This window comes from Furipterus horrens, unplaced genomic scaffold (assembly GCF_987537825.1).
Source record: "Furipterus horrens unplaced genomic scaffold, mFurHor1.1.pri manual_scaffold_1, whole genome shotgun sequence".
Lineage (NCBI taxonomy): Eukaryota > Metazoa > Chordata > Mammalia > Chiroptera > Furipteridae > Furipterus > Furipterus horrens.
The window spans coordinates 85,847,067-85,853,071 of record NW_028327171.1 but is presented as its reverse complement, the minus strand read 5'-3'; positions in this window follow the sequence as shown (position 1 = coordinate 85,853,071).

Below are 6,005 nucleotides of genomic sequence, written 5' to 3'. Positions count from 1 at the left end.
CAGGGTTTGGGTCCAAAACTCCTAATTATGATATATAATAATAAAAGTAAGATAAAATCCTAACATTATATAAACTATTAACACAACAGTTCAGTACTAAATAGCAGGAATGTTTATTATTTCATTTAAAAATATTTTCCTGTTTAACTCTAGTGTGTTCAATTCTTCTGGCAATCAAATGATTCTTAGGTATGTCTGAGTTAAGAACACTGGGTATTGCCCCTACCTTTTCCCCTTAGTATAGGGTTCTGGCTTTTCCCTACCCTGCCCTCTGAGGACTGTTCTGCCATAGCCAGACTCCTCCTCTTTTGTGATGCACAATCAGAAGGAAATGGCAAGGGAGAAGCAACACCTATGATAAAGAAAAGGTTTCTCCAGAGTTGGAGAAAAGTGCCAAACAAAATAAAAAGAGAGAGAGAGAGAGAGTGGGAAAGGAGAGCAAACAGTAAGACAAGTTCTCTGGGTGGTCTATCCTCTTCCAGGACTCAAGAAAATATAAAGAATTGTCATGAATGTATGTTCATGATATAATCTTTTCTATAAGTCAGCCAGGCAGCTGTGCAGTTAGCTGCCTGCTGAGCAGCCTGACACCAAGGAATAGACAAGAGTCACACACAGTAATTATGCTATTCACTCAGCTTTTATTGAGTGTAGTTTCACTCAAATGAGAACATAAAGATGCATTAATATCTTACTCACATTCTAACAGTCTAAGAGAATTATAACACACACACACACACACAGAGCAATTAATGGGGGATAATGAACCCGTCTAAGAGTCTCAGTCTGCAGGTCCAGGAGAGAGCACAGTGGGCAAGGAAGTTGTCAGCATCTTGCAGGGAAGGATCTCTGGAGCCAGGTGGGCAGCAGGGCAGGTGAAGTCCTCAGCCCAGCAGCGCAGAGCTTCCCATAGCTGATGCCAAGGGAAATCAGCGTGGCATGGAGCAGAACTCTGACGTGTGGAGCTCGGCTGTCTCAGCAGTGGTCTGAAACCTGCCTTAGTTATACTTTGAAAGTAGGTTAATTCACCCTTCTAGGTCTTTTCAATAGATGTCTTGGCACCCCTGATGCCATGTGTGGAGTTTTCCCAGGAGGCTCTCTATCAGTGATGACTCTCTGCAGACATGGCTATTCTGATCACATGTATAGATATCTTAAGTGTGTCTCATTGCCAGATGTGTCTCTTCTGACTTAGGTAGTTTCCCTCTTGAACCAAAGTGTCATGGCTGACTGACAGCCATTTTGGTTGACATGACTGACTCCACTTTGTTTTATTTATATTACACTATCTTGATCAGGTCAATGCCATTTCATTGATCCTGCTCTCCACAAAAACTTGAGTTATTTTGAAATTACTCTATGCTTGCTGGACTATAGTTAATTAATCACAGCATCACTCTGAGATAGAGTCATGTAAGTAATTAAGATTAAAACAGTGTAGGTTAAGCTTTAAATTTTTTTTTTACATTTATACCCCATTTTATTACATTTGCCATTGCTTTTTGAGAATGTCCCTTTTTATTAACACATAAAACTTACAGCTCTTACAACACCTTGTAGAAATCATTCTAGCAATATATAAAGAGTCTTCAAAATATTCAGGTCCTTGATACAATAATTTCATTTTTGAGATTCCTAGGAAAGAAAATACATGTACTACTAACTATGTAAAAATCTTGAATTCATTTAGAGGTTTATATCAGATTTATAATATAAAAACTAGAAACCAGTTAAATACCCAACAGTAATGGAACAAAAAATTGCACAAGTATTAAAAATCTTACTATGTAATAAATGTATCTATAAAAATTCTAATAGCACTGGAAAAGCTTAAAGCAACATTTAGTGAAAGGAAGGGATTCAAAACACAGGCAAATGAACCTCACTGTGCAGATTTAGAGCCTAATATCTGTATTTTTACATAAGCTCCAAGATGATTTTCATGTATATCAAGTCCATGAATGCCATATGTAGATATATATATATGAACAATTATGTAAATGCAAACTAACAGCTAAGTCCCTTCCCAGAGAATTCTGATTCTTGTTTGTTTGTATAATAATAGACTTAGTCAATTGTGGTGATTCTATTTCTTCTTCAAGGTAGATACTTTCCCAGTCTCCCTTACTACATGAAGTGACCTTATGATTTTATTCTGGCCAATAGAATATAAGAGGAATTCTTCTTGGGACTTTTGAGAAAGGTTTGCCTTCTTATAAAAAGGACACATATTCAATAACAGCTTGTTGGTGACACATCTTTTTCCGTATTTCCTGAGATGACATTTGGAGCTATTGCAGCCATTTGGAAACCACAATGTGACATACAAGGACTTAAAGTTAGCTGTGAATCAGACTCAAGTAGGAATAGACTGGAGCAAGTAAAAGCTCCCCTGGCTGATAAAACAGGAAGGAAAAGAAAAAGCATCCTTATTTTATGTAGTCAATCATAAAATTTGATCAAGAGGCAAAATGATCTTTCAACCAATAAGAACATATATCTGCAAGAGCAGGTAACCCAGGTTTCCTTGTAGATTTTACTCTTAAAGACTTAAAAAGAATATAGGCACACACAATCAGCATGAGCCAATGAAATATATGTAGGGTAGTGGTGAATTACATACATCTGTCCTTAGAGTCCCAAGAAAGTCTTGTGATCAACATGAGCTGCAGGAGCACACTGTTCAGGTAAGTGGAATATCTATCATTCTAAACTATGCCATGTAAGAAATTCCCAAAATGCCATGTTGAAATGGCACAGCTCTACAAGATTAACAATGTCCTCATCATCCTATTGAGTTGGCTTAATAAATCTGAAACTCTGAAACTGCCGTTAGACTGATGGGAAGTTGGTTTTCAAAAGTCCCACAAATGTATCCACCTTGTCAGCTGAAGTAAGGTGGAGCATGATAAATATTTTATGGGCCCTGACCAGTATGACTCAGTTGGTTGGGTGTCATCTTGCAAGACGAAATGTTGCCTGTTTGATTCCTGGTCAGGGGCACATGCCTGGGTTGCAGATTCAGTCCCTAGTCAGGGAGCAGGCAAGAGGCAACTAATTGATGTTTCTCGCCCTCTCTTTCACCTCCCCTCCCCCTTCTCTCTAAAAATAAATACGATCTTTAAAAAAATCCTTTTTTAAAGAAATATTTTAAGGATGTGTGTCTAGGCTACCAAAATGGCCAGGAACATAGCATGCTTCTTTTCTTGACCTCTGTTTTCTTAAAAAAAAAAAAAAAAGATTTAATGCCTTTCAGCATATGAGTAATATAATGAGGACCATAGCTTGGAAAATATATTAATGTGTGTTTATCTTCTGCATTTTCACAAATGTGACCTCTTGTGTGTAAATCCATGGCATTCCTCTGACTTAAAGAATCTAGATAACTACAGCATGGTGGGGTGATGTGAGGGGGAAGAAGCAAAATGGATGATATGTCTTCTCTAGAGGAGGTTATAGACACTGCTGAATTCCAGATCAAATATAGGTTAGGTGCATCTTTAAATATGTTTGTTTAAATGTTAAGTGTAGTAGAAGTATAGGTAATACTTCTCAACCTTAATTTATAATATTCCCAGCAACATCATCAGAGATCCTGATTCAGAAGGGCCAGGATGATGCCCAAGAGCTTGTATCTTTATAATCCTTCATAGGTGATTCTGGTCATGAGTCAGGATTGAGAACACTGCCCTAAGGACACATGGCAACCATATTGCTCTGTGACCTGGAGTTACCATAAATCCCTCTAAGCATCTTCTAAAGGTGTTAAGGACAGAGGTCTCCTAAGGGATGGAAGAAGTAACTTGGCAGACTAAAATAGAACCTGTGTAGGCAAAGCCTTGGGTTACAAAATATAAGCTTTCACCTGAACTTCAACCCTCTCAGTAGCAATAAGAAAAATGTTTCTTCATAACTCACTACTTTTAAGAATTAGAGGAAGGCAGAAAGACAAGGGAAGATAAAAGAGAGGGTGATAGAGACAGAAACAGAGAGAGCAAGAGAACAGCCATTATCACCATTTCTATTCACCATGAAACTAAATTTTCAGTACAATGAAATAAAAAATGATTGAAAATAAACTGAAAAACTATCATTATCTTTATGTTATCTGCCTAGAAAATTCAATAGAATCAATTAATGACCAATTAGAATTTTAAAAATTCAGTAAAATCACTAGATAAGATAGCAATACAGAAAAATCCATTCCTTTCTGCTTTTTTAACTATAACCAGTTGGAAATATACAAAGAAAGAATAATTTCTTTCACAGGAGTAATAAAACTGTAAAATGCCTAAGAGTAAAAGCAAATGTGTAAGACCTAAATAAAGAAAAATGAGGGACATTTAAAAAGAAAACTGAAAAAATGAGAGAAATCTCCACATAACCAGACAGGAGGACTCATAGTACATAGATATTACCTTTCTCCAATGAAATTAAATAAAATGGAAAAGTCAAATAAACTATGGTGTAGCTATACTATAAAGTTAATAGAAATTAAAAGTATTAGTTGAAATTATGGGAGAATAGAGTTATAATAATAAATTCAGAAAGCCCAAAATCTATCAGACTAGATTGACTGATAATACAACTATATAAAAATGTAAACCCCCTTCATTATTTTTAAAACAATAAAAAGAAAAACAAGACAAGCAACAAAATGGGGAAAATATTGGCAAAAGAGATATCAAAATAAAAATGCTTAATAACCATAATATGGAAGGGTATATGTGAATTAACAAGTAACAAACAACTTTCTTCTAATTGGCAAAGGATACAAATTGGCCATTTACAGAGAAGGAAATGGAAATAATTATATTAACAATAACAATAGCTAACATTCGGCAAGCAGTTAGCCTAAGTACCTTGCACATATTATCTCATGAAATTCTTGTAACAACCCTATGAGGCACAGAGAAGTGAAGTAATCTGCCCTTGGCTGGTTAACTGCAAAAGGTCAGCAAGTGAGAGCAATGGGGTCTTCACCCAATTATACTCCAGGGACATTGCTCTTAATGACGACTGCCTTTTTTCAGGCAATAAGTGTATGAAAGTATGTTCAACATCACTAGTATCAGAGAAATAAAAAAGTAATCCCTGTTTAGATTTTCAATTATCAGAGTGGCAAAAATTAAATGAATTGATAATACCTTGTTATCCTTTGGTGAGAGTTTGATTTACTTCAGCCTATCCATGGAGAAGTTTGACATGAATTGTTAAAATGCAACTACATATCCTTTGAAGCAAGGTTTTCAAGTTAAGGTATTTTTTTAAAAGATGCTCACAAATTGGCTAAAGAATGTTCAATACAGCATTGTTTGTAATCGTGAAGAACCGGAAATAAATCAAATGTCCATCAATAAGGGATTAAACTATGGGGCCACCATTCTGTGGAAGACCAAGAAAGCATAACCAAAAATATAGCAAATTTCTATGGACTGTCACAGGAAGGCAAGTTACTCTTATATGTTGCTAGAGGCGGGTGAAGTGATGCAACCTCCATGGAGGGTGATTTGGTAATATCTGTCAAAATTACAAAAGCACACATTTGATCCAGAAAAGCCACTTTAATTCTTGCTTGCTAGTCCAAGAACTAAATCAATCAATCTATAACCCAATAAAACGGTAAGTAATTATTAGCCAGTCATTGAGATATTAAGAAAGAATATGACATGCTACTACTTTAAAGGGTAACTATGTGTTAAGGGAAACTCTTGAAAAATCTCTTAGATCCAAAAGACTAAAACTCTAATGGTAAGGTTTCAGATATAAAGATTATCTTCAGAAGCTCTTCTGAAGCCCCTCCAATCATTGGTTATTCATAAAGCTGGTCTTAGCTACACCCCAAGACACGGTCCTATGACCCCATCAAATGAGGCACAAAACCTTCATAGCTCTGAATACATGAATCAAATAAATGGTCCCATCAGCTCTTCCAGAATACCACACAACATCAGTCTCTTTTACTAACTTCTTCCTCTGGCTTTAATTCTTAGTTTTCTTTGTTG